We start from the raw sequence: 26,340 nt of genomic DNA, 5'->3' as shown, positions 1-26,340 counted from the left end.
TCTTCACGATTGCCATTCAAAACATGTGTTTTTGCTATCATGTACAGCAGATTTCAGTCCTTTAGCTATTATGAAAATCAAATTTCAGTCCTTTTTGTTATCATGTTCAGCAGATTTCGGTCGTTTTTGCTATCATGTACTGCAGATTTCAGTCGTTTTTGCGATCATGTACAGCAGATTTCAGTCCTTTTTGCTATCATGTACAGCAAATTTCAGTCGTTTTTGCGATCATGTACAGTAGATTTCGGTCGTTTTTGCTATCAAGTACAGCAGATTTCGGTCGTTTTTTCTATTACGTACAGCAGATTTCAGTCGTTTTTGCTATCATGTACAGCAGATTACAGTAATTTTTTTCTATCATGTACAACAGATTTCAGTCATTTTTGCTATCATGTACAACAGATTTCAGTCGTTTTTGCTATCATGTACAACAGATTTCAGTCATTTTTACTATCCTGTACAACATAGCGGTATATCAGTAGTTTTTGCTTTCATGTACAACATGTTTCAGTCGTTTTTGCTATCATGTACAATATATTTCATTCGTTTTTGCTATCATGTACAACAGATTTCAGTCATTTTTACTATCCTGTACAACATAGCGGTATATCAGTAGTTTTTGCTTTCATGTACAACATGTTTCAGTCGTTTTTGCTATCATGTACAATATATTTCACTCGTTTATGCTATCATGTACAACAGATTTCAGTCGTTTTTGCTATCATGTACAACATATTTCAGTCGTTTTTGCTATCATGTATAACCGATTTCAGTCGTTTTTGCTATCATGTACAACATATTTCAGTCGTTTTTGCTATAATGTACAGCAGATTTTTGTCTGCCATTCCGGTTGTCAGTGCAAAACAGTGAATTTTGTAATCTTGTAGATCTGTTACATTTGTCATATCGATCGATCGCCGGTAATATGCTGTGTTATACATGAAAGGAAAAGTCCTGAAATAAATAATTATGCCAGATATTTGACCAACGTATGGAATGATATTACTCAATTTTATCCTTTGGGCAAGTTGAAAAACTTTTAATTAAACAGGCTTTATTAAATATAAAAGAAAATAATGTATGACCGTTTATGGAATAACTCTCATCATAGACTTAAGGCCGTGCTAATGAATATCTTCACGTCTGTACATATCAAAGTACACCATTCAAAATTATACCTTCTATAAAAGAAGAAACATGAAAGACTACAAAAAAAAAAAAAAAAAAAAAAAATAGATTATAAAAACCCTACAAATTTAAGTTTATAATAGAAAACAAAACTCAATGCAATAACTTCAAGATCCTGGCTTATAAGGATATAACTACTAAGATAAATTGATTTTTGTTTGCTAACGTCCAGTGACGAACATTCCCTTCATATAAAGGACGTCCAGTGACGAACATTCCCTTCATATAAAGGACGTCCAGTGACGAACATTCCCTTCATATAAAGGATAAAAACAGATTAACAAAGAAATCAAATAAGTAGGTTTTACAAAGTCGGGTGGCCATATACTACAAAGTCGGGTGGCCATATACTACAAAGTCGGGTGGCCATATACTACAAAGCCGGTGGCCATATACTACAAAGTCGGGTGGCCATATACTACAAAGTCAGGTGGCCATATACTACAAAGTCGGGTGGACATATTCTACAAAGTCGGGTGGCCATATACTACAAAGTCGGGTGGTCATATACTACAAAGTCGGGTGGCCATATTCTACAAAGTCGGGTGGCCATATTCTACAAAGTCGGGTGGCCATATCTACAAAGTCGGGTGGCCATATTCTACAAAGTCAGGTGGCCATATTCTACAAAGTCGGGTGGCCATATTCTACAAAGTCAGGTGGCCATAAACTACAAAGTCGGGTGGCCATATTTCATAGTAAACAAGTTTGGGTACACAATACTATATTCGGTGTACTTTATTGGGGAAAGGAATGTTGGCAATCTAGACGCGTAGTTTATATCAAAACGGAAGCGATATTAGGTGGTCTGAATAAAGACAGGAGTGATAAATTAACGTTGCAGTGGTTACGATCTTACAAAAAAATTATATGTAGTCAACACAAGATCTTAAGAGGCGAACCAGATACTTGTAAAGGGAGACATCACTTTTTGGAACATAACATAATCAAGCTTGTCATAAAGTTTTCTGTTCGAGCTTCTTTTGTTTTGACGGATGTAAATTTAGGTATGAAGGAGACCAATCATATTCGTCAAGGGTCAAAATCGGTAAAATTCAAAATGGAAACCGAAACATAATAACGACACGACCCATTGATCCCGTAATAAAACTTTATTGGTAATCGAAAATAGGTAAAATGTGTAGATACTAACAATTTTTATAAACATATACATATGTAAGTGGTAAAGTTATCTTTAAAATGCAGGACAGATATTAATATGATCAGTTCTATCTTTTTGTCAGATAAATCAAGTATTTAGATGTACTATTGAATTAATAATCAGAAGATCAGCTATAAGTTTACATTAACAATATTTTTAATAGCACATACCTGGTTTGTCCTAGTATCTTTAAATTAGTAGGAGAAAAGTACGTTTGAAAAGAATCGCTTAATCTAATTAGACACTATTAGTATTTACAATATATTTTCTTGAACATTGAAACTATCTATAAACTTTAAGCTCTTACTTTTGAAAACTTAAATTAAAACTAATGATATGAACTTATTGAAATAACACCTTTATATGAACTGGACAATATGTATAACTCTTTTACTGGCTAATATTGTCAAGTCCTTGGTGTGACAATTTTGAGATGAAATGGAAAACTAATGGAAAGCGAGCCTAGAATTTGTAAGATGAATCAATCTTAACGTGATTATTTTATGAGCACTATTGATTTTGATGTTTCTCTGGTGACTTCTCCCATGACATATCAACAAACCAAGTACAACGATTCAAAATATAGTGATTTCATATTGCAATACATTGTACAGCAAAGTTTGTAATTGGTAAAAATATTCTTCTGATTTAACACAGCTCACGTCATATATCCACTTCTTAAAAGATTCATCAAAATATCTTTACATAAAAATATTTTTAGGTGAATCTGTTATCAATATTTTGATGACAAATAGTTTCGACAGAGTAAGGACATCCCTCCGATAGGACCTCGCATCCTTTAAGTTGAAGCAATTTTGCGTAGTGATTTTTGTTACGATAACAAGGTAAAGCAATCTGTATACGGAAGGTAACCATTATTCTCTGTAGTCCCAGTGGTAATAGCCAATATACATATTTGATTCTAAACAATCATGTAGTATTAAGTTTGCAATAGACATCGCTGAATCATAACAATTCCTGGCATCGACTTGAAACCAACACTAGACACAATGACTTTGTAGATAAGCTACAGCATTTTAGTGACCGAGTCAGACCACGCAATTAACTATAATACTGTATTTTTACGGTATTGAATTACTTACAGATACCCTACACTATGATTTTACAAAAAGATAGACATATGTATTTCTGTTCGGGGAAGTGATGCACGGTTTCCACAAAAGGAATATTCGTCATCATATCATAAAGGATAAAAGTGCGGTCACCTAAACAGGAGTTCGTCGGAGTATCTTCGCGAACAAATGTCCACAATTTTTGCCGATTCTTCGTTCAAACCACCACTTTATTCGGAAATGCACAACTGCACACACTATAGGGATATAATATCATAGGAATAGTCCTCCACGATCGCCGCTATTAACTTATGAAATCAAATCATAATGTTCCAAGTGCTTCAAATATGTCCCGTTTGTGGATAAGGGGACCAATGTTTAATTATTTGCGTACTTTATAGTTTTTTTATGACGACTAGAAGCTTTGGAAAGAATGATTGCTGAATATTATCAAGTTATATACATACATTTTATTTAAATAACATGATGAATAATTTATAAAATTCTTAAAGCAAAAAATCTTATTTAAAACTACATGGAAACTTGCCAAGACTTTACTACTTCGTTTTCATAGGAGCATTCATTATTAAATCTGTTGGCATTTTTTTCATGGCCATATCTTCTATATCCTTGTTAAACTAAAACGAGTTTTGTGTTATTAACATTAAAATACAATTTGTAGTGTTGACTTTACCAAGTCTTTTATAATTACATTAATAAAACATTGTAAACATAATTATCAAAATGGATTGACAAGTCCAAATAGTTTTTAGGAAATTATTTGAGATTATGAAGAGTTATTGTTGATAGTATTTGTTTAGTTAACATTGTTAATTAAATTATGTTTGTCAGAAAAGGGTTAATTGATTAGAGTAAACCATAACACCAATGAAATAATAAAATGGAATAAAATGGCGTGGTTCAACTGTACCACTGATGCCTTTGAAAGTCAGGTGGAGTTTCATCCTGATATTTTTCTGAGCGTACTTTAGACGAGAATCAAGTTATACCACTATGATCAAGACTAGCACTGCTTTCGACTTACATGAAAATTAGCTTTTTGTTGTCATTTGAGTCACATGATAACGCCGACAATATGAGGCATCCTGAAGGGAATGCTAGTTAACCTATAACAGAACCGAAAATACTGTCATCTAAGGTGTCCTAATGAGATCTGACAATTCACCAGCAGTAGTACCGAAAATACAGTCATCGTGGGCGTCCTGAAGGGAACTGCTAGTTAATCACCAGCAGTACCGAAAATACTGTCATCGGGGGGCGTCCAGAAGGTAACTGATAGTTAATTACCAGTAGTACCGAAAATGTAGTCATCGGGGGCGTCCTGAAGAAAACTGCTAGTTAATCACCAGCAGTACCGAAAATACAGTCATCAGGGGCGTCCTGAAGGGAACTGCTAGTTAATCACCAGCAGGCCCGAAAATACGCTCATCAGGGGCGTCTTGAAGGGAACTGCTAGTTGATCACCAGCAGAACCGAAAATACAGTCATCGGGGGCGTCCTGAAGGGAACTGCTAGTTAATCACCAACAATAGTACCAAAAATACTGTCATGGGGCGCCCTACAGGGAACTGCTAGTTAATCACCATCAGTATCGAAAATAATGGCATCGGGGGCGTCCTGAATGAACTGCTAGTTAATCACAACCGTATCGAAAATAATGTCGGTGAGTTATTGTCAATGAGCAGTGATATCTCCCTTCCACAGTACTGTGTACTGTTCTGAAGATACTCTCGGTCAATTATAGTCCAGAAGAACCGGTATCACCCTAAGACATTACTTGCCACTCTTTTAGTTATCTAGTTAAAGTCTGGGTGAGTGAGCAGCGGTATCATCCTATGACAGTCCTATAGCTTCTGTTCTTATGGTTATCTCTGTGAGTAATATTCTATGAGCAGTTGTTTCGCCTTATGACAGTCCTAGCTTCTTTTTTATGGTTATCTCTGTGGGTAATATTCTACGAGCAGTGGTTTCGCTCTAGGACAGTACTGGCTACTGTTCTGATGGTTCATTCGGTGACCAATACTAGTAGACCAACAGCAGCCGTATCGCCCAGGAAAGTATTGGCTACTATTCTGACTGAACTCTCGGTGACTAATAGTCCATGAGCAGCGATATGTCACCCCAGGAAAGTACTGGCTTCTGTTCTGATGGTAGTCTCGGTTACTCTCGGTCTTTTGCCCCCGGAGAATACTTGCTTCTTTTCTGATGGTTCTCTCGTTGACTAAAAGTCCATGGGCAGAGGTATCGCCCCAGGAAAGTGCTAGTAATGGATACCATTCTGATGGTTAGCTCGGTGACTTAAAGTCCATGGGCAGAGGTATCGCCCCAGGAAAGTGCTAGTAATGGATACCATTCTGATGGTTAGCTCGGTGACTTAAAGTCCATGGGCAGAGGTTTCGCCCCAGGAAAGTGCTAGTAATGGATACCATTCTGATGGTTAGCTCGGCGACTTATAGTCCATGAGCAGCGATACAATATCGTCAAAGACAGTGCTGGCTACTGTTCTGGTGGTACTTTCAGTGACTTATAGTCCATGGGCAGTGGTATTGCCCAATACAGTACTGTTTACGGTTCTGATAGTAGTGTCGGTAATATATAGTCCTTGAGCAGGTGTGTCGCACCGGGACAGCATTGATATTGTTCTGATGGTTCTCATTGTGACTTATATCCCACAAGCAGCGGTATAGCTTAACTGGGATTAAAATTTGTATGGGATAACATACAACGTGTATTTCTGGAATATCTATCACCCAATTCGCTTCATAAAAATCAAAGGCTAAAAACCGTACCTGAGGTGATTGTTATTTTCGTGCATAAAAGCTAGGTAACTGAGTCCATCAGGCAACATCATTGGGTACTAAAAATATTTATATAAAGCCTTATGTGTTTTGTGCGTAAATGGTTTTTTAAATTGTATAATGATTACAGATTTTCCTTGCAAACGCCAACACATTTTCTCTAAATGACCTCGTGGAACCATTATATATGTGTACAAAGTCTGACACATTATATACAAGTAACACATAAAACTTGGAGACAGAATAATGGGAACCAATGCCCATTGAAAAATTGTCAAAACAAATTTCTCTTTTTCAAATTTTTTTTTATCTGTCTTCGTATAGAAAAAGATCCCAGACTTGATCTATTTGTTAAGTCTCTATTGTTATTATGGCTGGAGATCTATTTGTTAAGTGTCCCTATTGTTGTACGGCTGGAGATCTATTTGTTACGTGTCCCTATTGTTATACGGCTGGAGATCTATTTGTCACATGTCCATATTGTTATTACGGCTGGAGATCTATTTGTCACGTGTCCATATTGTTATACGGCTGGAGATCTACTTGTTACGTGTCCCTATTGTTATACGGCTGGAGATCTATTTGTTACGTGTCCCTATTGTTATACGGCTGGAGATCTATTTGTTACGTGTCCCTATTGTTATGCGGCTGGAGATCTATTTGTTACGTGTCCCTATTGTTATACGGCTGGAGATCTATTTGTTACGTGTCCCTATTGTTATACGGCTGGAGATCTATTTGTTAAGTGTCCCTATTGTTATACGGCTGGAGATCTATTTGTTACGTGTCCCTATTGTTATACGGCTGCAGATCTATTTGTTACGTGTCCCTATTGTTATACGGCTGGAGATCTTTTTGTTACGTGTCCCTATTGTTATACGGCTGGAGATCTATTTGTTACGTGTCCCTATTGTTATACGGCTGGAGATCTATTTGTTAAGTGTCCCTATTGTTATACGGCTGGAGATCTATTTGTTACGTGTCCCTATTGTTATACGGCTGGAGATCTACTTGTTACGTGTCCCTATTGTTATACGGCTGGAGATCTATTTGTTACGTGTCCCTATTGTTATACGGCTGGAGATTTATTTGTTACGTGTCCCTATTGTTATACGGCTGGAGATCTATTTGTCACGTGTCCCTATTGTTATACGGCTGGAGATCTATTTGTCACGTGTCCCTATTGTTATACGGCTGGAGGTCTATTTGTTACGTGTCCCTATTGTTATACGGCTGGAGATCTATCTGTCACGTGTCCCTATTGTTATACGGCTGGAGATCTATTTGTTACGTGTCCCTATTGTTATTACGGCTGGAGATCTATTTGTCACGTGTCCATATTGTTATACGGCTGGAGATCTACTTGTTACGCGTCCCTATTGTTATACGGCTGGAGATCTATTTGTTACGTGTCCATATTGTTATACGGCTGGAGATCTATTTGTTACGTGTCCATATTGTTATACGGCTGGAGATCTATTTGTTACGTGTCCCTATTGTAATACGGCTTGAGATGTATTTGTTACGTGTCCCTATTGTTATACGACTGGAGATCTATTTGTTTTGTGTCCCTATTGTTATTACGGCTGGAGATCTATTTGTTTTGTGTCCCTATTGTTATACGGCTGATGATCTACTTGTTTTGTGTACCTATTGTTATACGGCTGGAGATCTATTTGTCATGTGTCCCTATTGTTATACGGCTGGAGATCTATTTGTTACGTGTCCCTATTGTTATACGGCTGCAGATCTATTTGTTACGTGTCCCTATTGTTATACGGCTGCAGATCTATTTGTTACGTGTCCCTATTGTTATACGGCTGGAGATCTATTTGTTACGTATTTCTGTGTTCCTACTGTTAAACGGCTGGAGATTAAACAGAAAACCTGTTGTCACGTGAGATAAGTTTCACTATATGGGCATTTATTGCAATAGTTATATTTTACTATACAGACAGATAATTCATTTCCATATGATATAAGTTTCATTATATATATACAGACAGGTATGTCAGTTGACATTTGAAATAAGTTTCATTATACATACAGGTATTTCAATAGTCGTACGAGACAAGTTTCATTATACAGACAGGTAGCGCGATAGTCACATGATGATTACTAGGTTCATTTGTAAAGTTAATGGCAGATGATAGGCAGATTTGTCTCTTCATTGCACTAAGTGAGAAAAATGTATACACATTTTTTTATAAAAACGGCTTCAGTAGTGTTTAGTTTTGTACGACTTTAACCGCTTACTTAAAGAAAAAAATTAGTATAAATGATATATCAATATCATAACTAAGTTTAAAGATTAAAATAATTATCAATAGTTGACAATCTTATTTTAAAATTTACTCATCTATGTTATAGCATATTAAAGCCCTAAAAAATATTACAACACTCAACATGTCAACAACTCCCACTATAACCTTCCTTACTGAGTTCTATATGAATAAAATATCTACATATATAATTAATGGAAATTAATTAATATGTAAAATATTTATGGTACGGAGATATAATAATCGGTTTTCTCAATGTAAAATGCCTTAAAACTGACAAATATATGAAACGAATATTGCAAAAATAATTGAAACCAAATGAATAATAAAAAAAATACGATTTCAATTTTCAAATAAAATTAAACTGAATGATAAAACAATCACAGATACACATCAGTATAAATAAAGTCCACAGAGAAAGAAACAAAGAACAACGTCAAATTTATTTTCTACTTTTCCATTTTTGTTGTTTTGTTTTGTTGTGTTTCTCCCCCTTAAATGGTCAATTTTAAAATGTCAGAAATATAAACTAATGATAAAACAGGCATTTTTACAAATAATTAAATCTGTCTTACCATCTATTGAGATTCTTTGCGTAAAATGTAATAGTAAGTCCATTCGTGTAAAATACAGCTCTGAAACAAAAAAAAATACTTTTATTAACTGCACGATATCTGGTATGCCAACTTATGCTATTTATACATAACATAAAAACGAAAGTCCAGTGTCGTCAATACAATCGTAGAAATATAACTAAACTGAGGTATTGTGTCAAATATATTGTAACCGCGTCAATTAACGAATTAAAAGCCAACACATATCGCTATTGCAGAAATGATATTACACAGTATTCCTTTCCCTTAATTACTGATAAACAACAAAGATTCTAATATTAAAACATACAGTATGTTGACTTCCCATGACAAAAGTAAGCAGCTGAAATTAACGAATTCACTGATCATGCTGCAGGAAAAAGCTAAACAATTAAAGATCACAGAAGTTTATCCATTTCACAGTCATCTTTGATTACAGGGTTTAAACGCCTGCGGTAGTATTGATTCTGGGAATATATCACATGTGTGAGATCAAAACTTAAAAATAATCAAATTGAACATTTCTTTGGAAATGTTCGTCAAATATCGTGTGATTGTTTAAATTGTCATTTTTCTACTTCGGGATCGTAATGTGACTCCTCAATACGAATACAAGCAAAGATAATTGAAAATTTGAGGTTTCTCTTCGTGATAATCTCCATGTTATAAAAATCTTAAGGAAAAAGTAATTCAATTAAACTGAAGCCGTTTCATTGTAAAAGATTAAAAATATTCTTGATTCAGCAAAGATTTATTGCGGTGTTTTAAGACAGAGGTAAAAATACGCAGAGTTCTCTTCATCATTTTAAGTCATAGATGTGCCATTCCGTGCACTGTGATCAAGTCATATTATGTTTTGTAATGTTGAATAATAATATAATAAATGATTTCAGAAAGATTTTTTTAAACTTGCATGGAAAATTTGAAATATTCTATCTACACTGTACACTTGATGTTTTTTTTCTGGATAAACCTTTATGTCTACTAGAATATTTTATGTGATTGCACAAAACTTGCTAAATTTTATATAAAATTTTAAACATTGTGGATGTTAAACAATTAACCCATCACAGTCAGATATAATAGTGTCACGAAACTGTGGTTTACTACACTACTACAGGTATATATATGTATTGTAACAGTCGCAGATTTTTGTCTTCCATTCGTTGATTTTTTTCACTGGAATTCCCCCTTTTCTCAATCTGTTTAGCAGTTTGTTATCTAACTCTCTAACTGGGTTATTTGGAACTTATCATATTGTGACATTAAGATGTCTACAAACAATGTATTGGCGTGTGGATATTTCAATGAACTTTACCTATATTATCTACTTTGTATATGAAAACCGCCTCAGTGGTCTCATGGGTCAAAGCAACGAATTTAAAATGGCATTTGCTGCTTCTGATCCAAGCACGCAGCATGTAGGCCCAAGAACAAAGTCATGTCGGTTCGGAGTCTGAATAATGTATCTAGATAGGTCGACATTGTTTTCCTGCTGATAGTTGTACGTTCAAAATTAAACTCGTTGCAAGTAGAATATCGGCATACTACCTAAACTTGTTATTGTCCGGAATATTCATTTCACATTGCCGCTGGACGTTAAAGCAGTCAGCTGTCAATTTTTTTTTTTAAATCACTTAAAGTATAACATAATATCCCCAGAAGGTTTCAAATCATTATAAAAAAATATAAAAAAGAACGCTTAGAATTATAAGTTCTTTTATATAAAAGGCATGACAGTGGCTTCGCTTACTTTTCGAAACTTTAAATTTCTCCTAAATCAAGAGTTAGTTGTTTGGTAAATCCTAGATTGTGCCTCACTATCCGTCGTGTTGTAGATATTTATTGTCTACTGATTAGTTTCTAACTTTATTTAAATCGCAAGAATGATGTTGTTCAATCAAACAAGATTACATATATGATATGCCCAGCTAGTTTGGACATAAATTGAATATGAAATAAAATGTTAAAAAGGTTAAGAGAAAATCTATACGGCAGCTCGACGAACTTATATCTAGAAAGTAAAAAATCATAACAAGTTATGACTAGACATTAAGATAGGTTAAAGTTGAAGTGGTAAGTCATTTTTCCTCGCGTTAGTATTCAAGCAGTAACGTTATCTTGACGTAAAATCGATGTCGTAGAGACGCTTGAACTCAATTTCCCTTGTTCCCATTGTTTCTGAATGAAGAGTATATTAAGGGGAAGTAAATGAAATTATTATTTTATAGCCATGGCAGGCAGTGAATTTCTAAACCAATAAAACCGTGTCATACTTCCTATTCATGATTCAAGGACACGTAAATGTTTGCATTTTAATGAATTATCCAAACAACTTTTTATATTTTGTTGTTTATTGATTTCCATACAGAAATTTTTTTTTATCCAAGCAATGGACATTTTAAGTGTAATTTATAAAGATAAATGATAGCTTGTTCTTTTGTTTTACTTATACTGTAATTGCATGGTATTTGGTACTTTTTCCGATTGGCATTTGAAATATATAGCCGAAGACTTTCGAGCTTTCTGTGGAGAAGAGAGATGAAATAACCAGTTCCTCTAATGTTCTAATGGTCTTTTCTGAAATAAAAGATGGCCATATCAAATAGCATCTAATATTTATTTCAATTTTATACTGCATTTAATCATCCATTCATTTAATTCCGAAGTTCGACAACTCACCCTATACACCTACTTCCGTTTTGCATATTGCCGGATTCATGAATAACACCAGAGCCTTGTGTGTCTGTAGGAAAGTTATGTAGCTATTACTGTATTTGCTGCAAATTCGTTCACTAGACTCATCTTTTCAGTAAACACACATTTTTTTCTGTAACGCACAATATAAAAACAGGATAAGACTGAAAAGTTTAATTTAACAAATCTTATCACTCATTGCTAACGCTTCTGTTTCTCTTTATCCGTAGTATTTATAAATCCAAATGGTTTATATTAGAGTACGATACGGTATTCCTTCTTATTACTTATGATGCACCATATCCCCCCTTGAACATACACCGAGAATGTCTATGTAACCATATGTTGGTTTTACAAAGTTTTTGTTAAATTGGCAAATTATAACACTATAGTTAAAGCAACCATTTCATGCCAATGGGTATTGGGAGTGACTGTCTTACAAGCCAAATCAAATGAAGCCACAAGACAAAATCAAAATAATTTTGTTCGACCAAAACCGAATCAATCAGAAACACTGAAAACTGTTACATAAGTGTGTGCTCCGGGAGGGTACGCCGTTGTCATCTGTTTTCCATTTAATGACCTGTTCATGTTCTCTAAGTGATTTATATTGCTTCTTATGTTGACATATGCAATTTTTCATTTTTGTTTTGTTATATTTCTCCGAAAACTGCAGTGTCGGGATATACAAAAAAGAAAACTGTATGAAACTGTCTATGATCTATTAATAAACTTCGCTATCTTCTTTTGAAGGTATTTTTGAAACACGTCAGGACATTTTTGTTTTTGTTTAACCCAATCATTGACTCATAATATTAGTGAACTGCAAATTATCTAACGCGTTTCTTGTTTTAATGTGTTTTAAAATTCAACCGCTGATATGTCTTCAAAAAAAGCGAAACCTGTCTGCTTTTGGTTTTTCTTTGTACTTTTTATACCCTCGTCCTTTTCAAATCATGTTTTATATGCATAATTCGCGCTATTAGACGAATTGATCTGTTTTGAGAAAAATACACTGTTATGTGCCGTGAAGGGTTCAAGGCTAGTATGGAGAAAGGGTTCCATGTGATGACAAAAGCAGAGGGTTAGGATATTTAGTCAATTTGATTTAAAACCTACATATATAACAGGCAAACGAAAGTTGTCATTGATTTGTCTATGAAACTAAATGAAGAGATATATGTTTGTGTTTCGCTTCTATCAAATTTGATTTATAAGTGTGACTTTGTGTCTATGAAACTAGCAAACACAGTGTAGTATGGTATTTTAACTTTTCCCTTTTACTTTGCAATGTCTTCGGGAACGTTTGGAAAGAAAATGATTTCCGACTGTCCTTCATGTCATCCTGTTTGGAATTAGGTTTTTACTTCCACTACCATGTTTAACAAATTGTAAGTAATTATAACTCCAAACCAACGACATATTCATACAAGAGCGCACCACAACGTACCTCATTGATATGTTAAAAAGCAAACAAAATTCAAGAATATCAAAAAAACATTCCGTATCTTACTTCATTTGACATATGTTATTACTTAATATTACAACTTATTCTTTACCGATTAACAAACAATTCAAAAATAAAATCGACAATCAAATTCACCTGCCTGAGATTTTGCGATTGTCTTTTAGTATATTCTGAACTCAAGTTTGAGGGCAGTTCTTCCATCAGTCATAATGGTGAAATATAGGCTGTTGTGATAATTTTGATTTCACCATATCTTTAAAGTATTAATCTCCAAAATGCAGCAAACAAAATAAAAACCAGTTATTGTTTTTTTCGTTCACCGTGGATGTCACATATGACGTCATATAAAAGAGTGATTTCACGGGGACATAAGAAAATGATGGTTCATAACACTTTTTTGTTGTTGCTAATTACACGAAGTACTGATAGTTTTCAATTGAAAACCCAATCTTAATTGAACTACTGAAAAGTGCACAAATGTATGCAAAAGGCATATGAACTTTAGCGATAAGAAATAAAATATAGAGGGGAATTATTGTTTTTTTCCCCTGAAATTGGTTTATAATTAAATAGAGTATATCTGAGGATTGTAATTTAGTTCTATAGTTATCATTGATCACACAGTCATGCGTTCTCGGTTGCTTCCAATATACACTACATGTCGACCCTTATTTCATTCTATAGCTAATACTATAATCTGATTTCAAAATTATTGATATGAATTTCATATCTTATTGACTTGTATTGGTATGTATGTATGGCCATGTCTTGAGATGTCAAAACTAATAATTAATCATTTGAAATATGCATTGTACATAAAGTTCAATCATATCATTTTCTAACGGATGTATGACCGATTTTTTTGTAACAAAATTAATTACGATTGGAGTCGAACGTACCTGCCACGTGCAGGTTCGAACGTTCGACAGGAAAACAATCCTAATTTCAAAGTTTGTAAGTTTATTTGAATGTTGAGATGGTATTGGACCATGGTTATTTCCTTCATTAAGAAACGGTTTGTTACGTGGAATATTTTTATGTTAAATATATACATAAATGTAACAACGTTTGACAAAAAATTTACCTTTTTATCAATATTCGTTTCAGTCTGATTCAAAATATGAAAAATTAAAGTGACTAAGTGTTAAAGACTTCAAACTGTTTGACTTCCCTTGTCGTATGTACAATTTTAGATAACAGATACCACAGGAAATTTTCGTTGCTTTATGAGCAATATAAGTACCTTATTTATTATTGACTGTTGGTCGATATCACAGGGTGTAGAATATCCGTCAACAAGTGTTATAGACACGTGTTCTAGAGGGTGACATTTCAGTGTCTGCCATCAGGATGTAAAACATATCTGTTGCTGTCATTATGGTGTTATTACAGCTGTCTGATTGCTAGACACAGGAAGTATTTTCAGTCAACATTACAAGATAAATATTATGGCTTTTTTTACGTTACCACGGGCATTTTCCGTCCAGTTTCAATAAATAAATGTTACAGGAATTTGTATTTTTCACTGCGATTAGATTGTTAATCACAGAAGCTTTCTTCCAATCATCCTTTGCAGATGCTTTATATTACTAATTAGTTGTGATGTTAGTTTTTTTAATTCAACCAAAAAAGTGCACACACTGTTTAAACAGCATTACTTTACTGGTCAAGTAATCTCAGTGAGAGACCTTGTTTATTAGTACCAGAAGACACAGGCACTTGTCTCAGAAATAAAATTCCTATATACCTTATTATAACATTTTTTCTTAGACAAGTGCCTGTGCCAGAAGACCAGGGAATATGATAGAAGATAAACTACAATGATGCAAGTTGTTTACAAACTATTTTTACAATTATATATGAAAATAAAGAGATGTGGTATGAATGTAATGAACACTTGTTTATTTATCTTAAACAATTTGCTTTGTTTTATGCAGATGATAGTATTTTATTACTTTCATCATATCAGAAACACCTGAAACAATGCAACGATCTCTTCTAGGATTTGAAAGGTATTGCATACAGAGGAACTTTGTCTTAATTCTGCAAAAAACGAGGGTTGTTGTATTTTGCGAAGCTTTGGAAAATCAAGATTAGGAAATATTTCCTTTGCATTACAGTTAAGACTTGTTGACACCCTTGTACACCCAATTCTTACCCACGACTGTGAGATGAAGGGTTTGGAAGTCATTTACATTTTGAAAAAGATATAATTTCAATTTTCAAGAAACATTCCAAGTGTAAGAACAACAACTCCAAAATTCACGAATATGGTGAACATAATATATTGATATGAAAATAAGAAGATGTGCTATGATTGCCAATGAGACAACTATCCACCAAAGTTCAAATGAAGTGGATGTAAGCAAGTATATTATTGCCAGGTATAACTCCGCTTGGTGTCTTATCAAACATAGAATTGTGGGTATTTGGTATCGGGATTGTTTGCAATAATCGCAGATTGTCTTCCATTCTTTACACTGCAATGTTCAACCTAAATCATGATTGCCAGTATCTTTGGTAATACTGCGTTTTGGAATATTAATCATGATTGTCAGTATCTTTGGTAATACTGGGTTTTGGAATATTAATCATGATTGCCAGTATCTTTGGTAATACTGGGTTTTGGAATATTAATCATGATTGCCAGTATCTTTGGTAATACTGGGTTTTGGAATATTAATCATGATTGCCAGTATCTTTGGCAATACTGGGTTTTGGAATATTAATCATGATTGCCAGTATCTTTGGCAATACTGGGTTTTGAAATATTAATCATGATTGCCAGTATCTTTGGCAGTACTGGGTTTTGGTATATTGGAGACTATCAATCTAAGATTGATCCAAATCAAATAAAAGTGTTCATAAAGCAAGGATTGACATATGAATTCATCCAACTTTTGCACAGACAAATTTAAAACTCATCGAAGGGGAATATTATTTCCTTTTACAAAAACAGGCTCTGGCTTTGATAACTTTTTAACACGACTCATGTTTGCAGATTGTAAAAAAAATAACTTACTCAGGTGCTTCAACTTAAAACCGGAAGGTGGTATGGAACCTCAAGGACAGTGTCATATCTGCTGTACATCAATTGAAAACGAATTTCATTATTTATTTGTGTGTAAGTCTGTTCTTGTAAAGACAGAAAATAAGTATACTCCGAATATAACTGTTACAATAGATATCCAAGTTTAGAATAAATGAAAAGACTTTTTTTATTTTGTAATATTAAGAACTAATCCCTGTTTATTCAAAAAATGCTAAAATACTGTAAATGTACTTTAATATGTAATATTTTGTATACACTACTTTATGTTTGGAACCATCATTCCTATCCGTGGATACCATGCGAAGCTTATGTGTATTACCTCTTGTTACACGTGCATTTGTGTAAGAGTGTTTCGTAATAGAGTATTGTGTCTCATATGTTATATTATAAGTGTTATTATTTTTCTATTAAACGGAGTTTAGACGGATCTTTACTGAACTTGTTTATAAACGTTGATTCATTACAATGAAAGAACAAGTCTTCTATTAAATGGGCGCAATTTGTGCCCATAGGAATTAATATCTATCTGCAGATAAACGTATTGCCAAAACGTACATAGATGTTGTCCAGGAGAATATTAATCCTTTTGTTAATTTCTTAATTAATTCGAAAATGTGATAAGCGAATATTCACAATATGCATACATTTGTTCTAATAAGAATTAAGTGATTTTTATCTATCTAGATTTCTCCCGTTTACAAAACTTTTTCCAATAGGACGAAAGAACATAATTAATGATTAGACGACACTCTTTCTGATATATTTTTGACCGAGGACGATATATAATCATATACTGTTTCTTTTTATCAGAAAGTTTATAAACTCTCGTTTTACGGAATACAAAAGGATCTGGAAGAAGGGTGAAATCTACAAAACTCTTACACAAACAAGGGATACGTCTTTTCATATACATGTAAGTAACTAATATGAATATTCGTGACATCAAAGAATTCAGGAATATTCTACGGTTAGGATAATTTGGCTTTCAAACGTGCGTACAAAAGTCATTTGCAAATAAACGCGAAGAAAGTTTATGCCTGTAAGAGTAGAAATGCTAATGCGAGAATAACATGTGCTACTAAACTTCAATTTGAGCTACGCATCCCCCCGAAAAGTTGACAAATTCGTTCCTTTAGCATCATAGATAATATGTGTGTGTTTTCCTAAATGCTTTTTGATTTATAATGCTTTAATTGTGTTCGGCTGTCCCACCTTTGACGTTGAGTGTAATTTAGGAGATTTATGATGAAGTAAGAAGTAGAATGAACAGTTGTATATCGAACATTAAAGAGTTATATTGCAGACTTTTTGTTGAATAATGAGTTTGCACTGAAAAGATGTCCTTGAAGTTTTCACGCTGCAAGTGTTACCATTTAAACAAAAACGATGTTTCAGCTATAACATTTCCTACCTTTTACTTCTTTGAAGATTTGCTTGACTTATTTTGTAAAAAGTGAAATACAACATCTGAGGGTTTTGTGAATATGAATAAAATGAGCTGTTTGGTTAACTGAATTAGGCTGCATCTTCACAAAGCAAAATAGTTATAACGATTAACAAATAAAGGTTTTACATTGAATAACCGATCTTTTTATGAATATAGTCATCTAATGTCTATTCAGATTTGTCTAGATTGAATGGAACATTTACTGTAAAGATGAATACATGACAAACAGTTTCTATATTAATTTCTCGTATTTCGTTCACAGCTGTGAATCGTTTGCAACTTGAGGGAACTTTACAAAAACGATTTTCATGCGTTAGTTTAACACTTGGCCACAGTTAATATAGGAAAATAATCGAATGCAATAAATCTATCATAGGACTTAAGTACACGCCATGGTTAATTGCGAATCACTTCTTCAAGCAATACTTAGCTGAACAAGGCTGGAATTGTGACATTACTCTGTCACATTGATTATTGACCAAGTATTGATGATACATGTTGTGTAACCTTGATTTTGTTCATATATGCACACAAGTCTTTACATTGCATTTTGAGCCGTTTGTTTACTTTTTAAAATTGAATCGGTAAATGTTTTAACTATTTATTGGATTGAAGAAATGGTGCCAAGTTCAGTGAATATTCTTCGTGCTATATCTATATATACTCAGCCATCTTTACAGAAACTTGATAGAAATAATTTGTGAAGTACAAGTTTGATATTATATTTCCTGTACTTTTGATATCAAATCCTTTTTCTAGAAATTTCCTGTAGTTTTAGATTATATTGAAGTAATATCAGATAGTGTCACTTTTTGCCAAATCGAATCCTCTTTCCTGGAGTGATTCTCTTGTTTTATCAACCGCTTACAAAATACAGTCATTCTATATTGTCTGAGCTTTATCTACAGCCTCATTACAAATTGTAATTTTCGGTGAAATAATCAGTTTTGATCAAATCAGTAAGAATAATAGACACAAATCATAAATGAAGATATCTGAGTAAATCCAAACAAACAGCGTTACGAATAATTTACAGAATGAGAACAAATATGGTATAGAAAATCGATTTAGAGCGTATGTATCATGTATTATTTCATTTCACTGGAAAATTCTTGCTTTTCCTTAAGTTAATTCTTGTTTTACCATAAGATAAATATTGCTTTGCCTTAAAACCATTCTTGTTTCCCTCAAAACAAAAGTCAATTCTAGCGCTGCATCAAGTCACTTATTGCTTTGCTGTACGACAATTTTGTCCGTTATAAAATATTTGTCTTGCCTTAGGTAAATTTTTGCTTTGTCTTTAAGAAATTCTTTCTTTTTTTAAGCCTCTGATAAATTTTAAGCACCGCTTTCCTAGAATCTGGACGATTTATAGCTAAACAATTTGTTAGACAGTCATTTCTTATTATTTTCGATCGCATGTTGTCCTCTAAATGCCTCATGTGTTTTTTTTTTTGTATCGTTGTGTTGCTGTTTTATTGACTTATATCCGCATCTCCTTTTATGCATACTCAATTGTAGCATGAAGCTAATATTACAAAATCTGTTTCAATTAATCAAATGTCGTTAAGAAACCAATGTCATTTGAAAACTACCTCAATCATTGATAATGTGAAATCGCAAGCACATTTGGGAAACTTGATATCAAATTCAATACCTTAACATGTTATCTGTACATCAAATCTGAATTCAACATCTTCCTTTGTAATTTATAATACTGTGATGAATTTAATCCTACAGTAATTAGCATTTTCAACTATCTGAATGCATGTTCTATCTGTCAATTTTGCCGTAAAAAAACTCGGGGATTGAATAGATTTTACCAAATGTAAAACATTTGTGTTGATGTACAAATACATGCATATACACATGTGTTGTTTACACTCAAATCTTTATCAATCGTTTATAATTTACAAAATTTCCGGATGAGGAAAACAATTTCTATTTTTATTACAGTGTGTATAATACTTATTTTCCTACGCTGTAAAAGCTTTCCTGTTAATACCGTCATCACACAATGTTTGATCTAATGCAAAATATGTAAAATGAGCTATACAACAAAATAACCTGGAATAAGACTCCAGAGTTCTCGAAATCGTTTTTTGCCTGGTGGTCCTTGAAGAAAATATGAAGGTCTTCACTATCATTTCTATTGCAAATTACCAAAATTGTGTTGGTCCTTCCCAAAAATGTGGTGGTCAAATCCCTAGGACCACCACTTATCGAGAACTCTGAGACTCACTTATATAAAATCATGCCTCAGTCTAACATCACTTTGACTGTCTTTAAGACAATTACAGTGCTTCAGTTTAACACCACTTTGACTGTCTTTTAGCCAATTACAGTGTCCAGTTTAAAACCATTTTGACTGTCTTTTAGACAATTTCAGTGCCCCAGTTTAACACCACTTTGACTGCTATTAGGTAATTTCAGTGCTCCAGTTTAACGCCACTTTGACTGTCTTTTAGACAATTACAGTGCTTCAGTTTAACATCACTTTGTCTGTCTTTTAAACAATTACAGTGCCCATGTTTACACACTTTGACTGTGTTTTAGACAATAAAAGTGCTTCAGATTATCACCACTTTGACGGTCTTTAAGAAAATTACAGTGCCTAAGTTTAACACCACTTTGACTGTCTTTTAGACAATAACAATGCTTCAGTTTAACACCACGTTAACTGTCCCTTAGACAATTTTTACAGTGCTTCAGTTTAACACCACTGTGATGGTCTTGTATTGAAAGATCTTTTGTATACAGACCTTAGGAATAATAGCGAAGACGGATTTAAGTCAAAATAATGTGACTTGTGATATGTGACTTTATGATTTATCATGTTACAGATTAGCGTTTCCGTCTAACCCAGAGTTGTTTCCGCATTCAAATTCTCCTCTTATAGATAATTGTATGGTTAACTGCTAGATGTTTAACTTCCAACATTATTTACAGGTTTTTTATAGTCCACTCCTTGATTGCATGAATATAATTACAACTATCACATTTTGTTAATATTAAATTGATAACGTTACCATAATTATCAATTTTTGTTTATATTTTATGATAGTTTCGATCCGAACATTTGAAAGACCATGCAATCAAGTGCCCACTCTCGAGTGCAGTAAAAATGTGTTATATCACAGAAATATGACCACTTTTAACAATAGTTAGCAGATTTTCATGTTAACAGAACACTATCAAGTAAAACCTAATCACGTATTCTGCAGGCAGAAAAACATGTTTATTATTCTCAAATGGCAAATAAAATACTGGATATTCTGAAGATATAATACGGCTGTGACCAAGACAGTAAGCATGAATTTCAAGTTGTGTGCCTTTGATTAAGGAAGTTTGCTTGTCATGTTTTGGAATTTTTGTCAGATTTTCGGAATCCTCTGGTTTTATCTATTTGAATGCCTTAAAAAAGTTTACACATTGATCCCCATTTTTCTTTTTAAAAATCTTTTACATGTATAATTATATGCCATCTGTAAAAGTCTTATAAAATCTTAATTATTTTTTAATAGTTTTTGAGAACTTTAACTTGTCAATGATAAAGCTATGAAAAATCAAGAGAGGATTTTTTCCCGCCAAAATTTCAATGGCTAATATCTCGAAAACAAGCACATTGACCTATATTTTATTTTTGCTCTTTTTGTTTCTTTATTAATCCCCTATCAATATATACTAGTGTTATGAAAAGCTTGTTATTTTGAAACTGAGTAGCGAACTTCCTTAAATATATATGAAAAAAAACATACGATGTATATATATATATATATATATATAAACAAGTCTAAATTGAAAACAACGTTCAAACCTATGATTGCGTCGGATAAAAACCGCAATTTTTATACGTGTGCATGCAAAACAAATTTCATGGTAGAGGGGTCTAAATACAGCACAAACAACATTTTCCAAAAGACCAAAAGAGTGAAAAAGTATATTTTAACAAAACGCATTTGACTAGCAGGTCGAACAACTGATGTTCTTAAACCCTGCTGACTGCCATTGGCGATTGCCAAATAAACGGATCACCAGATGTAACAAAATGGATTTTAACTATTAATGTGATACCAAACAGAAAACAATAAACTTGCGGAAAAGATGGTATACCGCAAATAAAAGGTGAAAAAATTAGTACACCATATCCGGATTTCGACAATTAATGTCTCTTCAGTGATGTTAGGAATCGAAACGGTATATGGAAGGCCATATAATTTACCTCAATTTAGGATAGACTCTTGAATTTTGAAAGAGTCAAAATAGGATGAACGGATCATATAAACCCGAAGGCAAATATAATACAAGCCCAAACGAAAAAATATAAACAAGTCTAAATTGAAAACAACGTTCAAACCTATGATTGCGTTGGATAAAAACCGCAATTTTTATACGTGTGCATGCAAAACAAATTTCTTGGTAGAGGGGTCTAAATACAGCACAAACAACATTTTCCAAAAGACCAAAAGAGTGAAAAAGTATATTTTAACAAAACGCATTTGACTAGCAGGTCGAACAACTGATGTTCTTAAACCCTGCTGACTGCCATTGGCGATTGCCAAATAAACGGATCACCAGATGTAACAAAATGGATCTTAACTATTAATGTGATACCAAACAGAAAACAAAAAACTTGCGGAAAAGATGGTATACCGCAAATAAAAGGTGCAAAAATTAGTACACCATATCCGGATTTCGACAATTAATGTCTCTTCAGTGATGTTAGGAATCGAAACGGTATTTGGAAGGCCATATAATTTACCTCAATTTAGGATAGACTCTTGAATTTTGAAAGAGTCAAAATAGGATGAACGGATCATATAAACCCGAAGGCAAATATAATACAAGCCCAAACGAAAAAATATAAACAAGTCTAAATTGAAAACAACGTTCAAACCTATGATTGCGTTGGATAAAAACCGCAATTTTTATACGTGTGCATGCAAAACAAATTTCTTGGTAGAGGGGTCTAAATACAGCACAAACAACATTTTCCAAAAGACCAAAAGAGTGAAAAAGTATATTTTAACAAAACGCATTTGACTAGCAGGTCGAACAACTGATGTTCTTAAACCCTGCTGACTGCCATTGGCGATTGCCAAATAAACGGATCACCAGATGTAACAAAATGGATCTTAACTATTAATGTGATACCAAACAGAAAACAATAAACTTGCGGAAAAGATGGTATACCGCAAATAAAAGGTGCAAAAACTAGTACACCATATCCGGATTTCGACAATTAATGTCTCTTCAGTGATGTTAGGAATCGAAACGGTATTTGGAAGGTCATATAATTTACCTCAATTTAGGATAGACTCTTGAATTTTGAAAGAGTCAAAATAGGATGAACGGATCATATAAACCCGAAGGCAAATATAATACAAGCCCAAACGAAAAAATATAAACAAGTCTAAATTGAAAACAACGTTCAAACCTATGATTGCGTTGGATAAAAACCGCAATTTTTATACGTGTGCATGCAAAACAAATTTCTTGGTAGAGGGGTCTAAATACAGCACAAACAACATTTTCCAAAAGACCAAAAGAGTGAAAAAGTATATTTTAACAAAACGCATTTGACTAGCAGGTCGAACAACTGATGTTCTTAAACCCTGCTGACTGCCATTGGCGATTGCCAAATAAACGGATCACCAGATGTAACAAAATGGATCTTAACTATTAATGTGATACCAAACAGAAAACAATAAACTTGCGGAAAAGATGGTATACCGCAAATAAAAGGTGCAAAAAATAGTACACCATATCCGGATTTCGACAATTAATGTCTCTTCAGTGATGTTAGGAATCGAAACGGTATTTGGAAGGCCATATAATTTTCCTCAATTTAGGATAGACTCTTGAATTTTGAAAGAGTCAAAATAGGATGAACGGATCATATAAACCCGAAGGCAAATATAATACAAGCCCAAACGAAAAAATATAAACAAGTCTAAATTGAAAACAACGTTCAAACCTATGATTGCGTTGGATAAAAACCGCAATTCTTATACGTGTGCATGCAAAACAAATTTCTTGGTAGAGGGGTCTAAATACAGCACAAACAACATTTTCCAAAAAACCAAAAGAGTGAAAAAGTATATTTTAACAAAACGCATTTGACTAGCAGGTCGAACAACTGATGTTCTTAAACCCTGCTGACTGCCATTGGCGATTGCCAAATAAACGGATCACCAGATGTAACAAAATGGATTTTAACTATTAATGTGATACCAAACAGAAAACAAAAAACTTGCGGAAAAGATTGTATACCGCAAATAAAAGGTGCAAAAATTAGTACACCATATCCGGATTTCGACAATTAATGTCTCTTCAGTGATGTTAGGAATCGAAACGGTATATGGAAGGCCATATAATTTACCTCAATTTAGGATAGACTCTTGAATTTTGAAAGGGTCAAAATAGGATGAACGGATCATATAAACCCGAAGGCAAATATAATACAAGCCCAAACGAAAAAATATAAACAAGTCTAAATTGAAAACAAAGTTCAAACCTATGATTGCGTTGGATAAAAACCGCAATTTTTATACGTGTGCATGCAAAACAAATTTCTTGGTAGAGGGGTCTAAATACAGCACAAACAACATTTTCCAAAAGACCAAAAAGAGTGAAAAAGCATATTTTAACAAAACGCATTTGACTAGCAGGTCGAACAACTGATGTTCTTAAACCCTGCTGACTGCCATTGGCGATTGCCAAATAAACGGATCACCAGATGTAACAAAATGGATCTTAACTATTAATGTGATACCAAACAGAAAACAATAAACTTGCGGAAAAGATGGTATACCGCAAATAAAAGGTGCAAAAATTAGTACACCATATCCGGATTTCGACAATTAATGTCTCTTCAGTGATGTTAGGAATCGAAACGGTATTTGGAAGGCCATATAATTTACCTCAATTTAGGATAGACTCTTGAATTTTGAAAGAGTCAAAATATGATGAACGGATATATATATATATAACACAAAAAAAAGTCTAACCCGGCAATGAACAGTAGACTAAAGCAAACATATATTTGCAAGACACACGACTGCGACAAATGTCAGTAAGATTATTTGAAGGTTGTTTTAATTTTTTTAGGCCTTCAAATATATTCAAATTCCAGAAACACCGCAACTGTTGGATTCCGCGATGTTTGAACACAGGCCTAATATAAGGCGGAAAATAAGCCGCATATATCACATCGACTTTAACAAGAACCTTTTCTCCGATTGTGACCTACCGAATTAGACTTATCACCGGGTTTGTACTTGCATGAGCAACAAGACAAGTGCCATATCTGGAGCAGGATCTGCTTACCCTTCCGGAGCACCTGAGATCACACCCAGTTTTTGGTGGTGTGTTCGTGTTGCTAAGTCTTTGTTTTTCTATGTTGTGTTTTGTGTACTGGTGTTTGTCTTTTGGTCCTTTTCTTATTTTGCCATAACGTTGTCAGTGTTGATGAGTTTGAATGTCCCTTTTGTATCTTTTTCATCTTTTTGGTTTTTACCTTGAGAGTATGGTAAACTAATTAAAAACTCTATTTCTTCTTACTGCAAATCTTAGTGCAGTAGAGGCAATGTTGATATAGAGTCATATGATTCTTTCTTCATTTCAATAAATATACGAATCTGGATGGTATAATTTTGAAATCACCTGCCATCATCGTTCTATGATAGAAAGGAAAAACACAGAGATATCAGGCTTATTATTTTGTGCGCCAGACACACGTTTTGTCGACAAAAGACGATGGAAAGACTGAAAGATCAATCGAATTATCTCTGTTTCGTATTTGCAGGCGAAACATGAACATTATCGACAATTTGCAAGTACAGCAACGACATACTAGAAAATGATAACTGAAAATGTAAGTATTTCAATTCCAATTTTCACATGGAAAGGGTGTAAATTTTTTGGGGGTGGGGTTTGATTTTATACAATTTAAAACATGACAAAATTTTCCGTTATAATTAAACATGAGTGTTCACAGTTGCGATTATGCTCAAAGAATGTATTATACAGTTGTGTATTTGTTCCAGACCATATGAGTATTTGGACTATACGCGTATGGTCATGACCATATGGGTATATACTCATATGGTCCGGGTATTTAATACGATGAACGTTGAAAGTTACTTTTACTGTAAATTGCATATGATATGAAATTCCATATGTCATAAATTAAGATTTTCTAAATGAAATTTTGGCTTATTTAATCATTTGGTAATCATTGTTACAAGATTAATGAAATCAAATGAACGTAACTCACAAGTTAAGATAGTTAAAGCATTTTCACAGGGTCATTATCGATTTTTCCTAACGAAACACACTATGTCGACTCTGACTTTGGAATATAACTTCCAGAAAGAAGCGGTAAAACAAGAAGTCAACTGTTTTACTCACATGCACGTGAGGCATTGAATCCTCCTTTTTCTTTATTTTGGTGTTTAAATTTGTATTTAGTAAATTCAAATTAAAATATTTCAAATTGTTTTTTGTTATTTAATGTGATCATGTTCCTATTCATACGGTTTTACAATAACAGTGTTT

At 33.5% G+C, this 26,340-nt stretch overlaps 1 protein-coding gene across 1 annotated transcript in view; it reads right to left on the bottom strand.

Annotated features, from left to right (window-relative positions):
* LOC127731043 (5-hydroxytryptamine receptor-like) overlaps positions 1-9,153 on the bottom strand; it is a 48,589-nt gene extending 39,436 nt beyond the window's left edge. Inside the window, exon 1 of the mRNA XM_052239816.1 lies at positions 9,100-9,153. The gene's annotated coding sequence lies outside the window, so the exon portion shown is untranslated. The remainder of the gene's footprint in view (positions 1-9,099) is intronic.
* Between the last annotated feature and the right edge of the window lie 17,187 nt (positions 9,154-26,340).

Source organism: Mytilus californianus, unplaced genomic scaffold (genome assembly GCF_021869535.1).
Source record: "Mytilus californianus isolate M0D057914Y unplaced genomic scaffold, xbMytCali1.0.p SCAF_2, whole genome shotgun sequence".
NCBI lineage: Eukaryota > Metazoa > Mollusca > Bivalvia > Mytilida > Mytilidae > Mytilus > Mytilus californianus.
The sequence above is the reverse complement of the archived record's forward strand: the minus strand, read 5'-3'. Positions and strand labels throughout refer to the sequence as shown.